This window comes from Electrona antarctica (genome assembly GCF_951216825.1).
Source record: "Electrona antarctica genome assembly, chromosome: 18".
Classification (NCBI taxonomy): domain Eukaryota; kingdom Metazoa; phylum Chordata; class Actinopteri; order Myctophiformes; family Myctophidae; genus Electrona; species Electrona antarctica.
In genome coordinates, this window is record NC_136799.1 from 22,693,716 (window position 1) to 22,713,320 (window position 19,605).

The following is a 19,605-nucleotide window of genomic DNA, read 5'->3' on the forward strand; positions in this document are numbered from 1 at the left end:
ACTGGTCCAAGTTCATCAGCAGTCAGACCAGGTACAGCGCTGGCTGCAGACACACACACAGTCGCACGCGCACACACACGCACACGCACACACACACACACACACACAAACACACATTTTGCATCTCACACTAAATTGCTTTTTGTTGGGTTACTCCTTAGCTCTCCAGGGCTGTGAATTTTCTCCCCTCCTTTTAATGGTCTGGCCGAGCATTTTATCTATAAACAATGAAAAAATAAAATTAAGTTGGGGTAAAAACACTTTTTCTCTGGTTTTGGCCACTTCACTACTAATCATCTATACACTTTCTCTCTCTTTCGTTGCCATTAAGGCCTTGTCGGAGCCAAACCCGCGGCCTGGCCAAAGAACCTGATAGTCGTGGAACCCATGCAGTTCCACTCCCACCCCCCACCCCCTTTTTTGGAATGTGTTTCTGCTACACTGCACTTTTCACCATATCCAGCGGGGAATGGCTATATCCCCTCACCACCCCCCACCCATTTGGAATGGCTATAGCCCCTCACCACCCCCCACCCATTTGGAATGGCTATAGCCCCTCACCACCCCCCACCCATTTGGAATGGCTCTAGCCCCTCGCCACCCCCCACCCATTTGGAATGGCTATAGCCCCTCTCCACCCCCCACCCATTTGGAATGGCTCTAGCCCCTCACCACCCCCCACCCATTTGGAATGGCTATAGCCCCTCACCACCCCCCACCCATTTGGAATGGCTCTAGCCCCTCGCCACCCCCCACCCATTTGGAATGGCTATAGCCCCTCACCACCCCCCACCCATTTGGAATGGCTCTAGCCCCTCGCCACCCCCCACCCATTTGGAATGGCTCTAGCCCCTCGCCACCCCCCACCCATTTGGAATGGCTCTAGCCCCTCTCCACCCCCCACCCATTTGGAAGGGCTCTAGCCCCTCGCCACCCCCCCACCCATTTGGAATGGCTATAGCCCCTCGCCACCCCCCACCCATTTGGAATGGCTCTAGCCCCTCTCCACCCCCCACCCATTTGGAAGGGCTCTAGCCCCTCGCCACCCCCCACCCATTTGGAATGGCTATAGCCCCTCGCCACCCCCCACCCATTTGGAATGGCTCTAGCCCCTCTCCACCCCCCACCCATTTGGAAGGGCTCTAGCCCCTCGCCACCCCCCACCCATTTGGAATGGCTATAGCCCCTCGCCACCCCCCACCCTCCCAGCATGGCCCGGCCTGTGTGCCCACACAAACTGTCTGACTTCAAATCTCAAATTGTGTGTGCACAGACTGCACACACACACACACACACACACACACACACACACACACACACACACACACACACACACACACACACACACACACACACACACACACACACACACACACACACACACACACACACACACACACACACACATTATGAACTCTCCACATCCTTCTCTACATCTGTGTGTGTGTCTGTCTGTGTGTCTGTCCCCAACTTTAACCCCATAAATCCTAGCATTCCTAATACTATTCTGGCCATGTTATAATAGACAAATATTCCGTGAGTTTGGAAATCGGTTATTTTTGTCTAAGAGATTTGAGAGGGAAAAAAGGAGGAGACCAAGTATAGACTCCTGTGGGACCCCGGCCAACAAATCATATAGGGTTTAAGTGGTTAATACATAGAAACACACATTTCGACGGCTAGATCTTAATAGGCTCTTTGTGTGCACACGCACGCACGCGCGCGCGCACACACACGCGCACACGCACACACACACACACACACACACACACACACACACACACACACACACACACACACACACACACACACACACACACACCTCTCATAAATGACCACAACTGAATGGAGACAAATTCCTCCCCGGGCCCTTTGAGTTCCCCTAAGCCACAGCCCCTGACGGAGAAATGACCGTCACACCATCATCTCAGCATGTGATCTTGTATTTCTAAATCAACACCACATGAAGTCCACTTGGTTTCACCTACAAGGATACATGAAGTCCACTTGGTTTCACCTACAAGGATACATGAAGTCCACTTGGTTTCACCTACAAGGATACATGAAGTCCACTTGGTTTCACATACAAGGATACATGAAGTCCACTTGGTTTCACCTACAAGGATACAGTCAAGACCCGTGCCAAATAGGTCTTTTTCTCTTTTTTTCTCGTTGTTGCATCTCTCACCTCCTTAGTGATCAAACCCTCCTACGACAATGTGTGAACTAACTCGCTTAACCACATCCTCGCACTGTACTCCATTCACTTCTTCGACGCACACTTACGAAACATTCCTCTCTCTCTCTCCCTCTCTCTCTCTCTCTCTCTCTCTCTCGATGGGGCAAATATAAAATATCACTGATAGTGCATAAACAGATGTGTGAAGAAGAGTGTGTGTGTGTGTGTGTGTGTGTGTGTGTGTGTGTGTGTGTGTGTGTGTGTTTCAAATATAGGCTATATATATTTTACATTATTGACAAAATAGCCAATTTTGCATGGAAGTTCCCAGATGTCCCTAGTGCCCACCTGTATCCTGTATCCCTCAGGAAGCCCCAGGTTCCATTTGTACAATATCAGACTAATGAATGGATGAATTAACACTGTGTAACTAATAAAACAGCTAAAGAGATTGTGGTGCTCAGCTGTACAGTATGTGTCGGGGAAGAAAGAACAGAAAAAGTGAGGGAGGGAGATGGGTCGAGCGGTCCAGGCACCTAGGCTGGCAATCCAGCCTGACAGCGTGTCACGGGTTTGAGTCCCGGTCCCTTTGTCTTCCCCCATCTCTCTCCCCCTTTCCTGTCAAACTACTGTAAATCTATCAATAAAGGCAAAAAGCCCCAAAAAAAGATGGTGACAGAGAAAAAAACAGAGGAAAGATATATAAAGAGTGAGCGAGTATTATAAAGTGTGAAGGAGGGTTGTAGAGAGAGAGGCAGAGGGAGGACGAGAAAGAAAGACAGAAAAAGAGCTATGATCATGACCAGCATCTATTCTAGACAGACCTCTGGGAACTATACTACTGCCCCCTGGTGGTGACCTGTACTGCACTGTTTGGCGCACGTACAATGGAGCATACAGGTTCACACTGGCAATGCAAACATATATCATTTCTTAGAGCATTTGTATTAAATAGAGCCCCGAAGTGACGGCCTTATAATTACTGTACTCACACTTGTCTGCAGCTGCGCACGCACACATACACGCACTGATGCACACACGCGCACACACACGGCACACGTACAATGGAGCATACAGGTTCACACCGGCAATGCAAACATACCGTATATCATTTCTTAAAGCATTTTTATTAAATAGAGCCCCGAAGTGACGGCCTTATAATTACTGTACTCGTCTGCAGCCGCACACGCACACGCACACACACACACACACACACACACACACACACACACACACACACACCTTTCACCTTATATAATCAACCCAACACTCAATCATTCTGTATGCGACAGACAGGTGAATTATACCACACCCGTGCTGTAATTACACACAGCCACAATTCCACATCCAAATATGTATATACATATATATACATACTGTATGCATATTATACCTGAGACTGGCCTGTGTGCGGGGAAGAGAAAAGGGAGCATACGCCCTGGCACAGTAGTATAGCGTTCACGTGTTCTAATCCACATCACAAGCTCTCGTTTCATCACAACGTCACATCGTTACTGTCGGCTTAGAAACCTTGTATGACCAAAACCTTTCAGGAAATGGTTAAAAAGAACCGAAGTAAAAAAATAAAAATAAATAAACAGAACCGGCGTTAACGATGGACGCAATGTGCCGTAAAGGCAACAATTTTGGTTCAACATTTAGAAAAGCCACAGACACGCTTCTTAACTATTTTCACCTTTACCTTAAAGAAATGTTACAAATAGCTCACAGAGCAAGCAGATCATGTGATTCTGGATAGTAGACGATGTATGCATTAAAAAAACATGAAATATGGAGATATGAGGTTTCTGCCCAACAACGATGAGAAAGAGAGACACAGAGTACTGACTACAATGACACTCTACCTAGCTAAAAAAGACAGTGTCCCCTCCCTAGGGTCTGCTATTGTACCCTGTGTGTGCGTGCGTGCGTGCGTGCCTGCGTGCGTGCGTGCGTGCGTGCGTGCGTGCGTGCGTGCGTGCGTGGCATAAACTGCATAGTTTGTGGAAGTGAATTAAATTCACAGCATGTGTGTACTGTATGGTTCTCATATTATGTGCTTGCAGAAATACTGTATATGAGGTTGTGGACTGAGATGGCTTGTGCGTGCGTGCGTGCGTGCGTGCGTGCGTGCGTGTGTGCGTGCGTGCGTGCATGAATTTCCTTGCTGGGTTTCCTATGGGACATATTACAACTGTGGGGTCCTTTCCCCCAACCAGTCAGCCAGCCAGCCAGTTTTGCAGGTTATTAGGCCTGGCTGCAGTATAGGGGAACATAATGCTCGCATTGACTCAATCATCCGATCCAACCTGCCAGCTAGTCCAGGGTTGTGAGCAGGCTGAGGAGTGAGCTTTATTGTAAAAAGAAAAAAGAAAAGAAAAACCTTTTAAAGCAGCTATTAAGCCACATTAGGTGTGATGGGGGACCTTACAGGAGGGTGCTTGTTTTTACACCTTGTCTCTGACAGGAAATGTTGGAGAAAAAAAAACTGAATATATTGGGGGCATAACTTATTTCGCTCTAGTTTCTTAAAAGGGAGACAAAAAAAAGTAATTTTTCTGCTGGCAGCCTCAATGGAAAATGTAATTGTGTATAGCTGAAAAAGAAAATAGTCTTGTGTTGTAATTTTTTGTATGCATCTTGCTTCCATCTGGTGTTGGCTGCTGGTTGATTGGTTAGATTCTGCTGGTGCAATAGTTGGATGAACAAATAGTGTCCATCAGGGACATGAAAAACATTCTGTACTGTTTACGCATGATTTGGAAGTACCGCTAAGTTTACTATGCGTGTGTGTCTGGGTGCGTGTCCGTCAGTGCGTGCGTGCGTGCATGCGTGCGTGCGTGCGTGCGTGCGTGCGTCCGTGCGTGCGTGCGTGCGTGCGTGCGTGTAGTCTTGGTGTGAAAGTATTTATGAGGCAGGCCTTTTAATAAATATTTATATTTCAATGCTTATTCTAGTCTGGCCCGAGAGAGCGCTTGGCCTTATAATGTAGCTTCCAACAACATGGTGAGTGCCAGAAAGCTCACACAATCACTGTAGGAAGATTATGAATCATGAAATGTTATTTTAAAATGTTATTTTGTGATTAACAAATTCATCACAATAATTGTACAGTAGATAACCCCACCCCACATGAACACTAGTGCCCCTATTTTGGGGTTAATATTCACAGAAATAGCCGATCAACAAGCTCACAGCGTGCCGAGCAGGCCAGGGTAACGCCAAACGCCCAGGTGAGAATTTGTTCACTACATATTACCAATAGCCTTATTTAGTCTCGAACACAAGCAAAATCACCCTCCTCACCAAATAAGGGCTAGGTAAGTGATAATCTCTACAACACAGTAAAGTCCATTTGTAATTGGCTACGTTTGTACTTTGTACACTATCTGCAATGTGTACATTGTATCTCCTACCTGGGATTCAAACCTACCGCTCTTTCAATATGATGAATATTTTGTATTACCTTGTGTTTTCCTTGCTTACTGTACATCGCTATGGGCATCGCTTTAGGCATTTAGCATATGATAAATGCCTAAATTGCAAATTGTTATGAACAAGAACTGAGCAAATTGACCGGACTACATGGCCACTTGCCTGGGGCTACTGTAAACAGACCTACAGTTGAGTGCCACCGATATTGTCCCTTATCATTTGACCCATTTAGGCCTGACCTCAACATTTTAAAAAATCCTTCTAAATCCTCCAGTTTTCTGAAATAAATATTTTCACGATTTTTCAAAAATAGCAGACCTACAAGCTCATAGCTCTGCTATTTTTCAATAGCTAAATTATAACAATGTTTAAAACACCAAAAGGGGTTCCCGCCCAAAATGGGTTAACTGTCCTTTTGCGCAGATCACGCAAACCTCAGCAAAAAGAAAAGGACAATATCGATGGCCTCCAACTGTATGCTGATATCTTTATGCCGACCGATATGCACCATCATGTAGTTTAGGGTTTTAACAGTTTGACTGTGGAACACGCTAAACCCGTCTTTTTTCCCCATAGTCTTTCCCTGCAGAACAAGCTAAACCTGCCTTTTGTTTTATATGTTTAATTTACAGTTTTTTGATAACTTTTAAGACATACAGGGTTTCCGTCGATCATCCGTGACACATCACGCGTTTGGATCACGTGACCAGAGGAAAAACACTGGCGCTCGATTCCTGGGAAACCGAGGCTCAATGCGTTGCCTACGGTGCGTGTCGGCCGCTTCCTGCTTGATCTGTTCCTTGTTATGGTTCGTATCGCCGCGGTGATGCTTTCCCCGACTCAAACACAAACGATGGGAAGGTGGATTTTCATTCAATGAAGTTACAATTGTGACACTGTGATTCTTAAAAACTGTCAGGGAACGGGAGTTAGATATTTATTTATAACGCAGTAAATGTGTTAATATTTATTTTATTTATGTAGTTTAGTTTTAACACTGATCACATGGAGGTCCAACCTCATGAGTTGCGTGAGGTATAGTGCACAACCAATTTCACGTGTCCTTTACTCCATCTGTATTGTTGACAATAAAGTTGAAGCTTGAACCTTGAAAAGCCTGTGTGTGTGTGTGTGTGTGTGTGTGTGTGTGTGTGTGTGTGTGTGTGTGTGTGTGTGTGTGTGTGTGTGTGTTGTTAAGTAGTGAGGTAAAGTGATTTGATACTCTGCGCACACACATGCATGCACACGCACACACACAGTAGACACTATGAGCCCTATTAAGCAAGACGAAAAACCCATGCGGTAATACAGATTTCGCCCTCGCTCTGCGCCTTTTCGTATTATGGAAGCCGTGGTGAGCGCTCACTCATATGGAATACCACGTTCCTGCATAATTTAGCATTGGGGGAGTGTCCATATGTTAATTATTTTCGCTTTGCGCTAATTTGCTATTAAGCCCCTTGACCTAAAAACACTCAGCGCATACCGATTCCGCCTGGGTCTGACCACGTCTTAAAAGCAAAAAGCACTGTTTCATTTTACACTTGAGCGGCTCTGGAGTGCTGCTGGAGTGTTGCCATGTCTGTTTATTATAAGCGGCTTCTTTTTCTGCAAAGATGCTTGTAAATATTGGTAGTTGTGGTTGCTTTTCTTGTTTCTAAAGTGCTTATTTGGGCTTTTCTCCTAATGTTGTTTAAACCAGTGATCCTCACACAGCGACATTCCCATGTCAAGGACCCCCAGATTAATGCATTTGCCCAACTAAGCCAGTGACCCCCATGACAGATTTGTGTTTTTAAATGTTTCAATAACATTTTTCAAAAATATTCCACAATTGTCACTTTTTTCAAAGATTACTTTTGAAAATAGCAGATCTACCAGCTCACAATGCATCACATTCATTCATTAAAACAATGAACTCTGACTGCAGGGGGATATATATTTATAATGATCATTCTAACAATGTGCAAGAAAATATGTAAAAAGAAGGAAGAACTTTATATTTGTGGACAATCAAAATATGCTGGAAATTTTAATGTGGTGTCATTAAAAGGAATCTTGATATGGCAGACTCACTATCTAGAAAATAAAAACATGGCACTTCATTTAAAATAGGTTGTAGACCCCTGTTATATGCGATTCTTTTGGGAGTATGTTTATAGACCTATTTACTTGTTTCTATGACACATGGCAACAGCGAGTTTTCTGGCTTTCTCGTTGAGATTATAAAGGGTCATATATCGCTCATTTCTCAACCTTTTTTAGAAATTAAAACATCTCCATACTCATTGGGAGGTTTGCTTTCATACGCTGTATCACACCCGACTCAATTCTTCTTCAATAATATGCTACGAGCGAAGACCATAACATTGGGGCCGCAGCAATACGCATGGCGCACGTATGGCATTTCAACTCATTCCTTCGTCGTGACTCGAATGAAATAAAATAAAATAAACGTTATTTTACTGGTGTTTTTCAATAGAAACAAATAAAGAGCGTGTGTGCAACAGTCAGTGCATATACGTGCATGCACTATAGGCTATATTTCCTCCTTGTCGGGATGGTGAGCTGAGCTCTTCACAGCCCGTTTGTCTTTCATATTATTCTTATAATATTTGATATTATAAACACTCATGGTTCTCTCATTTCTCAACCGTTTTTTAAAATGTAAAAATCCCCATATTCCTTAGGAATCTTGCTTTCATTCGCTGTATGGTACATGGTTCTATTTTTATCGAATTAAACAATATCAAACGAACTTGTATGTTCGGGGGTTAGACGATTCTGGGAACATTACGCATGGATTGCCAATTTGCCAGCCAATGCTGCGTATCTACTCGCAGTTCCATTCCGATCTGAAAGGTATAGGTAGGTGCCATTTCAAAGTCTTAGTTATTCATTTATGAATCAAATGAACTAGAATAAAGATTTTTACAGCTGTTTTTCATGCTTAGAACAGAAACAAATTAAGTGACGATGTGCGTATATCTCCCTCCCTTAGCATATGGCTGCGCCGCTGTAATGACTTTCCAATGAAAACTGCAAGTTACTTAACAAAATAGAGACATAGGCCTACAAGCTATGCACATCATGGCTGTGACAGCTTGTGGATCTGTTCTTTGGAGGCATAAAGGTGACAGCATGCAGTGCAATATGAATAATTAACCCAAATGTGACAAAGTCATGTCATGTCTATGGTGCCAGTCTGCAGAAATGTAATACCACTTGCCGAAAAGGGCGCATCATCAGCTGGTGTCGTAAAGAGAATAGTACGGACATGTTCATTGGGTAAGCCTCAAAACTCCCTTAAACACTCCCATGACTAATTCAAGGCCGTTTTGCTCACACCACGGGGTGTCGAAAGCGCTTCTTACCTGGCCCATAATTGTAATATGACATTGCACCCGCCCCCACGTCTTAAAAACTGTAAAATTATATGTAATTAGATTCCACTTGCTTAATAGGGCCCTATGACTCAAACACACAGCCACAACAAAACAAGAATGACAGACAGATGCACAATAGTGAGAGTCTGATTCTCACAGACGTGCACATTGGTCTGCTGGGTAAATTTGCTCTGAGTCACGTGCACACAAACACGACCCACACAAACACGACCCACACAAACACAACGGACCACCACACACGCGCACACGCACACACAAACAAACACGACCCACACAAACACAACCGACCCACGCTCGCACGTGCACACGCGCGCACACACACACACACACACACACACACACACACACACACACACACACACACACACACACACACACACACACACACACACACACACACACACACACACACACACACACACACACACACACACACACACACACACACACACACACACACACACACACACACACACACACAACAAACCCCTATAGTGTCACCAGCTGGTTCATTCCAATTAAGTATTACCACCGTTGTGTCTGTCAGAGAGACATTGTGTGCGTGCGTGCGTGCGTGCGTGCGTGCGTGCGTGCGTGCGTGCGTGAGAGAGAGAGAGTAGACTGAAACAGAAAATGTATAGGGAAATGTAGCAAAATGACAATAAGCAAACAGGATATTAAGTACAGCACCATAGAGGCATTAACCTACATTGAGACAGCCAGGAAATTGGCCTCTGTCTCTTCAAAGACATTCAGTCAGTCAGTCCATGGTCAGGAGCATCAATGCTTGTTCAGAAACAATTGTGTAAACCTTCAGGCGTTCATTGTATCGTTCTGGTGCCGTAGGCTCTGCCCATTCCTTAGGACAAGAATCTTGAATAATGAATGAATGCTGAAAAGTAGCTGACTAAGCTAGGCTAAGGCATTGTTTTTAGAAAGACATTCAATCGTTCAGTCAGTCAGTCAGTCAGTCAGTCAGTACTGACTGGTAACAACGTTTCTCTCCACCACGTTTCCATGCTGTACCCATCCTGGCATAGCACAGCATGTTTTCCATGTTCCTTGTGTCAACTCATGGCTTGGTATGGTTCGGGCACAGGTCCTCTTTCAAAGAGCTCCTGGAATGATTTCCAGTCGACAATGACTCGATACAAATGTATATACAATCCAGAATTAAAATAAAGTAGAAAGGTGGAGCCTTTACAGGTTGAAATTAACACTCATATCTGGATTTTGAAATATTCTTGCTGTAAACTCGACACGCACAGCATAGTTCAGTGTTGGTGTGGCATGTTCTGCAAGACTGTGCTAACAACAATGCAATATAAGTGAATGATATTGATAATACTGGATCTAAAAAATAAGAAAATAAATAAGAAGAATAACGATTATGAAGATTTAAGTTGGCAATAGTACAGGTAAAACCACTTTAGCAGATAAAAATAACATTAATACATGTTAACAGGGACAATGGAATTGGAAATCCAAACCACGCTGGTACTAATGCCTGATTTAAGCTTTTCACTCTGGAAGTGAAGTGACTGACACGCCCAGTATTACATTTTCAATTAGATGGGAGCGATCAGATAAGGGGGGCACGCACGGGCACTCTTACAGGCGTAGCAACAAGTGGGCGCATTTGTGCGAGTCTCACACGCACACCCACATCACCCAAATTGAATTGTGGTGAGCTTTTGTCTGTGCGATGTGTACAAATACCGCCATGCCGCAGATCCAAGCAGGTATGTCGTAGTGTTGTACTACCCATGTGAGAATTGCTTACTTAGTCAGTGTCCTGCACCGCAAATAGCAGATCTACATGCTCACAACTAGGGATGTCCCAATACACTTTTTTCGTTCCCGATCCGATCCCGATACCACCATTTTTGTGTTAGCCGATACCGATACCGATACCAGTGTTGTGATCTCGTGTTGTGTTTATAGCTATCTAGCTATATACATCTCGTGTTGTGTTTATAGCAGACTCCTCACTCAAATGTGCACTTGCAGTTTGGGCAACTCCAAAGCAAACTCCACATGCCCCAACATTTTATTTACCTGCCATAGTGTCAACCCCTTACCCCTGTGTCGGATCGGTGGTTAGACTGGCATATTCACCGATACCGATATGACCCGACATAACAAATAAGGGCAGATACCGATACTTTTCTGATACCGATACAGTATCGGGACATCTCTACTCACAATGCATTGCAGCGTGATGCGTTGTGAGCTTGTAGATCACCTATTAACCAACCTAAGGTGTGCCCCGCTACAGTTCTCTTGCAGTGGAAATGCATAAAACAGAGCGTTAAGTCCTCTGACCTCCTTATAGTCAATCAGTCAGTCAGTCAGTCAATAAGTGAGGTTACTGTAGGTTTGAACGACTGACAGGTGCGCTCTCACACTCGCTGGCCAGCATCGCACCCAGACGGCAGGCAGGCGTGTCCCCTCTTTCCCTCCAGCACTCTTATCTGCTCAAACAGCAAGGTGTTTTTCTTTATCGTCAACGTTAACGGCCCCTAACACTCCACATCTGCTCCAACAAACTCCCATAAACACACACCAATCACCTGCTGCCAAGCCAAAAAAAGAAAAAGAAAAGTAAAGAAAAACAACAGGCTGGCGAGCCAAAAACCCTGGCCTGATAAAGTAACAGAGAACTGAGGTTAAAGTCTTTCAAACTGAAGTACCAGGAAAAGACAGAGGAAACAACCACTGATAACCCCTCGATACCGAACTGCCATTGACCCATATTTACCTAACCTTTTTTGTAACTCTGCATAATGTGAGTGCTTGCACTCGTGCACGCGTGTGTGCGTGCCTGTGCGTCTCATTATGTCTGTGTCTGACAAAAAAAACAAGAGACACACCCCATGATCTTATCGTTCAGCTGAGCGGGAAACGGGTACGAGAGCGTTGTGTTGTATTTGCAAGCACACTTGGGTTTGAGTCACACCATACCTACCTATAGAAGGTGATACAAGATACAAGATTAGAACCAAGGCCCGAGGGCTTCGCGGTGTTGAATTCAATTCTGTTACAGTGGTCCGGTCACACATAAAGATAGCATAGGATAACAGGGTGAGATACTGCTCAAATTACAGACAGTACTGAAGGACTGAGGGATATACAGTGTCCAATTCATTTTAGATTGCCGCGGTGGCCCGCTTTGCGCGTATGGGCAACGTAGGATAAGGTAACAAGTGAGACAGAGGTCTTGCTGTAAGCTAGCGTAGCGTCCAGGCTCATATGACAGACTGGGGACTATTGAGATACATACAGTGATGGATTCTTTCTGGTACAGGAGCTCCTACGACATATGAACATAACATGAGATAAGATAACAAGGGAGATAGCAGCTGCTGGTAGCCCCATTACCTTTGAGCTCATGTGACTTCATGTAGGTGATATTCAGACATTGGAATTAACTTACTTTAGGCTATCGGTTACTCCGTATGGCCAGGCCACACACAAACACTGCATACCATAGAGCCAAATCCTCTCAAACATACCTAGTATATGCACACACATACTGTATTAGTTTGTGTGCTGCCATAGTGTGTGTGTGTGTGTGTGTGCGTGCGCGCGTGCGTGCGTGCGTGCGTGCGTGTGCGCATGAGAGAGAGAGAGAAACACATGCAGGGCACAAATACAAAGAAAAATACACACTCCTGCACAACGCATACATATGGACCTGCAAATACACACAAATCACACACACGTGCATGTCACACACCACCACGCAAAGTACAAAATCTGACACTCACCATTAGTTGTAGGGAGTGCCACGTATCGAGGTGGCCAGATGGGACGGGGGCAGTTCTGCCGGTGGTGGGGCACATTCTTGGGAAATCTCAAACCTGGCGGGACATTTTTTCAGATATGGGTGGTCGCCAACATAGCGCCAGGCATGTGGCAGGAGTAGCAGACATCAAAGGGTGGCGGGCGGTCGGCCCGGTCGGGTGGAAAAGTGACCAGTCTGGCTCGGTCTGTCACCCTTGGCACATGTTGCCCCCCCCCTCCAATCCTCCTCTGGGACCCGGCCAGATCACAGCCCACTCTGTCAGTGATCCGACACCCTTCCCCAGAGAACCTGGGGTCCACACGCGTTCACATACCCCACATCGGAGTCGAGGTCACACGGTGGCACCTGCTGGAGAGAGAGAGAGAGAGATGGGGGGGGGGGTTAGAAGTGTGTGAACCCACAACCATTGCCCCCATGACCTCTTGGAGCTCAGACTGGCCCCCTGTCCTTCAGCACTTATGGTGCGTAGGGAACCACTTCCTCCTCCATGTTATGGAGCGGAGGGAACCACTTCCTCCTCCATGTTATGGTGCAGAGGGAACCACTTCTTTCTTTTCAAAGGCACACCTGTATTTATAGCAGATCTCCAACTCTGCCTATTTTAGAAACATTGTGAAAAACTAAATAAGAAAATACATATTCTTAGGGTATATGATTTGCTTCTGTATTGGGAAATGGTTATGCACTGATAGTACTGATATTAAATTAAAAACAATAATCATAACTTTTTGTATACTTACTTGTATACTACTTATTATATACAACTTATATATTCATTGCAATAATGTGTGGCTGTTACAATATCCCAAGGCAACACTGCATTTGTCTTGCGGACAAATTTGTCTTACGGACAAAAAACACCATTTGGAAAGCACTGGCCTATACTGTAGTTTACTCATCATAGTATGATAAGGGATGAGGAGGATAAGTAGAAGGATGTTCTACTGCAGTGATCCTCGAGCAGTGGGTCAGTATCTAAACATGAGTCATCATTCTCACAGGGTCACAGACACAACTAGAAAAAGTGCCCTTCTGGGCATAGGACTGTGTGAGATGTTTGGCAAAATGTGTAGTAGTAATATAAACATGTTTGCCTTGTATGGCAATTGGATGATTTGAGGCATTTTGTTCCAATCAACCTGTTTTGCAAAAATCAACCTGTTGGTGGCGCTATAACAGGCCAATGTGAAAAGGGTGGGATATATTCCTCAGCCTAGTAAGAAAATGTGTGAAAGATTTCACGTAAATTGCATGCTGTGTTCATGATTTGAGGCTTTTGTTCAAAACGGGGCAATCTTGCAAACTGTGAAAGGCAATTATAGCCAATTAGGGTGGAATATGAAATATCGGACAGATCCGACTTGAGCACATGACCATAGAGATACTGTGTAACGATTTGTGATATTTTTGGACAGAATCTGGAGGAGTAATATCCAAAAATGTGTTTTACAAAAGTCGGCCTCCTGGTGGCGCTATAAAAGGCAGATGCGGAAAATGCAGGTCAAAGGTTTGTCCTTGGCCTCTAGGGAGTGTGCATGCAACGTTTCACGCAGATCGGTGCAGTTTTAGGTAACAAATGTGAAAAGCTGCCTCATGGTGGCGCTATAACAGGCCGTTCTGGAAAATGCGGGGCAGAGGTTCATCGTTGGCATCTAGGGAGTGTGTGTGCAAAGTTTGGCATCGACCGGGTTAACGGTGCCGGAGATTAGCTGGTAACGGACGGACGGAAGGACACACGGACACACACACGGACGGAGTGCAAAACATACTCTCTCCCCATGCCTTCGGCCTGGTGGAGACAACAACTCAGATAGGAGATCTGGTGTTATACTGTATATATAACACCAGATCTGTAACATCTGTAACATCCTGAGTGTTCACTTGTCAGAGTGGGTTGCATGGGTTCAAGTAGCGCCCGCGATGGACACGCAGGGTTGATGTGGTTCTTCCCCACCTCCCGAACATCGGTGGTCCCAGCCAGGTTCATTTAATTGAATCCCGAGAGTGTACAAATGCAGTTTTATTATATTTCCATCAGTGATTTCTTTGAGCGGGTCAAATGTAAGGCCCAAAGAAGGCCAGCTGAGATCCACTACTCTGATTCATTACAGCATGCATGCGACACATTGTGACCTTGTATTATCAGTGGCATCAATTGGGTATGGCAAGCTATGGCAGCTGCCATACCTTGGCTCCAAAGGGGAAAACATAAAATACGAAAATATGCCAAACAAATGACTGCACACAAATGGAGGAAATTAGGCAAAAAAGGCAACTGCACGTAACTGCAAATGTTTTAGCACGTGCCCGCGTACGACGCATGCACGCACACACGTGAACTCGCCATACCTTAGCTATTGCTGAACTGACGCCACTGGCTATTATCACAGACCCCAGAATAGAAACACACTAAGACTGATGTGGTTTAAAGAATTCTGGATGCAACAATAGCAGCACTAGTTCCTAATGTTGCCAACCTACATACATGTATTGTCAGGCCTGCAGCTTCGTTACTCAGTAATTAGACCTGATAATGCCTGCTCTGTGCAAGTCTGACACTGGTTTTCCAGTTATAGAATGAGGTCAGCGATGAACAAGCAGACAATGACACACACCTGCTTACTCACACAAGCTTTGGACGAACCATTCACACAAAAGTTGATGCTCTGTGACTGCCAAAGCCCTGAAAACCTGCATTTCCAGTTTACACAACCTACATTTCCATCTGTCACTATATTACGCGTACACGTGTGTGTATGTGTGTGTGTGTGTGTGTGAGGGAAAGAGCCCTGCACCGGCCCTAAATATGGCCCTGGCCCGGCCCGGGTCTGTGGAGTTAAGCCCAGGCCCGGACCAGCCCGTTATGGTACCGCAGTTTTGACACGACAGGCTTGCAGGGCTCTAGTGTGTGTGTGTGTGTGTGTGCCTAGTGCGCGTGTGTGTCTGTGCGTTTGCCTGTGCATACGTGCCTGCCTACCTACCCATGTGATTGACAGGTCAGAACAACTAGAGCATACACTGAGGAGGAAGAAATAGTATTTCTGTTGAGTGCACATGAAAGGCTGGGGGTGTGTTATTGTGTTCATAGGCTAAATCAATCACTGGTGTAAGGCTCGCTCTGACCTCCCCATCAGAGCGAGCTCAGGGAGAGACAAAGGGGAAGCCCTCAGGTAAAGCATGGCCGCTGTTACATCACAACCTGCCGTGAACTCTGTGAGCCGTCTGGCCACGGACCTCTCAGCCAATCAGGGAGCGGGACGGAGGGAAGGGCCCTGGCACAGTGATGATGGATGAGGATTAGCTGCTATTAGTGCCTTTTCACTGTGTTAAACTGGCATGAAGACAAACACTGCAGGCTCGCCTAGCAGGTCACATCATGTCTCGCCTCCTTCTCTCTCTCTCTCTCTCCCCGTCTCTCTCTCTCTCTAGCCAAAAAGTAGCACACGGTGCCCTACTGCCCTCCTCCTCCACGCTATGTGAAGACAATTGAGGTATATCGTTTGTCATAATTACACCTGCAGTTGGTGTCATTTTGGTAGTGAAAATAGCAGATCTACAGTCTCACGTACTGTGATAACCTCTTAGATTGGATATTACTGTGCACCACGGTGCGTGCGTGCGTGCGTGCGTGCGTGCGTGCGTGCGTGCGTGCGTGCGTGCGTACGTGCGTGCGTGCGTGCGTGCGTGTTGGGGGCTGTTATGGAGAGTAGACATTGATGTAAAATAACTTAACTGCTTCATAAAATGCAGGGGGAGGATGATGATGGTGGCGTGGGGTGTACGAGGTGGGAGGAAGAGGAGGGGATGTTGGGGAGGAAGGAGAGGCTCCCCCGAGGGCCACAGTATATAGGACTTCACTGCACAAACCATGATGCCGTGCTGCGTGCACTGGGCCAAGATCAACACCAGGCCAAACCCAGCCACATGCATGCAGGGGTGCCCCTCCCCCTACGCTAAATTACGCTCTTTTACTACTTGACCCATTTTCATAGACAAGCAAAAAGCGAAAGAAAAAGAAAACAGGCCTGGGACAGTAAAATCAGAGCATTAATTTTACTTTGAGTGTTTAAAAGGTTAAACAAAGGGTTAAATTAACATTCCAGATTTTACACGCTGTGTGGAAATTTCACTTTTTGGCCCTTAATTGGTTGCTGCTGCTATCCATATGTTGTTGTTTTTGTTAATATAATTTACAGTTCAATAGTGCAGTGCTGTAAATAAGAGTCTCTGGTGAATACTTGCTGACTGGTACCCATAGGGGGGTATCCACCAGTACAGGAAGCTGTCAAATAAAGATGTCTCCCCCTATAGGACACAACTGATACACATTCAGAGTGACAGCACAGCTCTGGCCTCACACCAACATGCATGAACTCGCTCTTTATATGCGCACACGCACACGCGCGCGCGTACACATTCAGAGTGACAGCACAGCTCTGGCCTCACACCAACATGCATGAACTCGCTCTTTATATGCGCGCACGCATGCACGCGCGCGCGCACGCACGCACGCACGCGTTTGTCAATCAGAGATTGACAAAGGCTTAATGTTTCTCATTGTATGTCAGCTGTCAGTCCGCACATAAAAGCTGGTCTATAAATAGCCACTGACTTTGCTCCATCGCCCTGGGGGGGTAGTAGGGTGGTGGCAACGTGGAGGAGGGGGAGGTTGCGGGGGGTTCTGGACCCGAGGAAGGAAATCAAGCTGTTTTCCTTGACTCTCAAGTGGGGGGGGGGGCTTTCTTTTTTTCCCTGGCCAAATGGTTGAAAAAACAAATGTTCAGAGCGTCCTGCATGTTTCATAATCAGACGTCACACTTGTGCACACCTGCACAAACAGCAGCAGCACCACAGGCCTCCTGTAGAGAGGGTTCCCATGCAGACCAGACCTAGGGCCCCGGGGCCCCTCAGACAGCAGCACCATAGGCCTCCTGTAGAGAGGGTTCCCATGCAGACCAGACCTAGGGCTCCGGGGCCCCTCAGACAGCACCATAGGCCTCCTGTAGAGAGGGTTCCAATGCAGACCAGACCTAGGGCCCCGGGGTGCAGCAGCACCATAGGCCTCCTGTAGAGAGGGTTCCCATGCAGACCAGACCTAGGGCCCCGGGGTGCAGCAGCACCATAGGCCTCCTGTAGAGAGGGTTCCCATGCAGACCAGACCTAGGGCCCCGGGGCCCCTCAGACAGAGCAGCACCATAGGCCTCCTGTAGAGAGGGTTCCCATGCAGACCAGACCTAGGGCCCCGGGGTGCAGCAGCACCATAGGCCTCCTGTAGAGAGGGTTCCCATGCAGACCAGACCTAGGGCCCCGGGGCCCCTCAGACAGCACCATAGGCCTCCTGTAGAGAGGGTTCCCATGCAGACCAGACCTAGGGCCCCGGGGCCCCTCAGACAGCATAGGCCTCCTGTAGAGAGGGTTCCCATGCAGACCAGACCTAGGGCCCTGGGGCCCCTCAGACAGCAGCACCATAGGCCTCCTGTAGAGAGGGTTCCCATGCAGACCAGACCTAGGGCCCCGGGGCAGCACCATAGGCCTCCTGTAGAGAGGGTTCCCATGCAGACCAGACCTAGGGCCCCGGGGCCCCTCAGACAGCAGCACCATAGGCCTCCTGTAGAGAGGGTTCCCATGCAGACCAGACCTAGGGCCCCGGGGCAGCACCATAGGCCTCCTGTAGAGAGGGTTCCCATGCAGACCAGACCTAGGGCCCCGGGGCCCCTCAGACAGAGGGCCGTACTACTGTATGTCTGGAGTTCAGCTAGCTAAATAACCTAGGGGCTCAAGTCTCTATTAACACTTTGATTGCTACAGGATCTCGGCAGGCCTATTTTGATGTTGCTACCGTTTAACATTGCACAAAGGCCTTGTTCGGGGGCCCACAGCAAAATGTTCTCTTATAGCGAGAATCACACGCATACATCAAAAGAAAGCTGAACTTGTCCACTTCAATTTAAAAAATCACACCCGTGTGAACTGAGTGGTGTAAGGTTTTATATAGCATGATCAGCTGTGGTCTGACGTAATGTCTGACGTTAAAGATCTTTGGCTAGGTAGACTCGTCTTCTGATGTGATGATTTGTGACCATGAAGTTGATTCAGCTGGAGTTTTTGTCCGATGTGAGGTATTATATAAGGTAAGGTATTATATAGCCTGATCAGCTCTGATCTGACGTAATGAAATCACACCTGGATGTGATTTCACAACTGGCTTTTTTTGTGCAGAGAAAATGACCATGGTTGCTACGGTCATCCAGTTCACCCGGGTGTGATTTAATTACGTCAGAAATTATTTTGAACATAGCAACCATGCTCATTTTTTTCTGCACACAAAAGCCAGTTGTAGGAGTGGTTTACACCACTCAAAAATACATTTTGATTTTACCATGTTCCATTCTGGAGATATTGACCTTTTTGCAACACCTGCATTTGCCTGGAAGTGGTTATCTTGAACAGCGAGCAGAGTTATGGATGGTTTAAAGTCAGAGACATTGACAGGCAGATATAAAATTGAACCCAATAAATATCCTATACATCCTATACACCGAATGAAAGCCCTGAATGTGTACTTTTACGAGGAAAAGAGTAAACATTGATCCCATGTACAGTTAGACAGTAATTGGTTATTGAATGCAGCTTGTGCCCACCAGATAACTTCAGAGAAGACATGGACGTGAACTCCTCAATATTCACAAAATAAGGCCTATAGCGACATATAAATACTATATACCGTATGAAACAGAAGACTCTATGCTTTCATAAGAAAAAAATCACACCCGTGT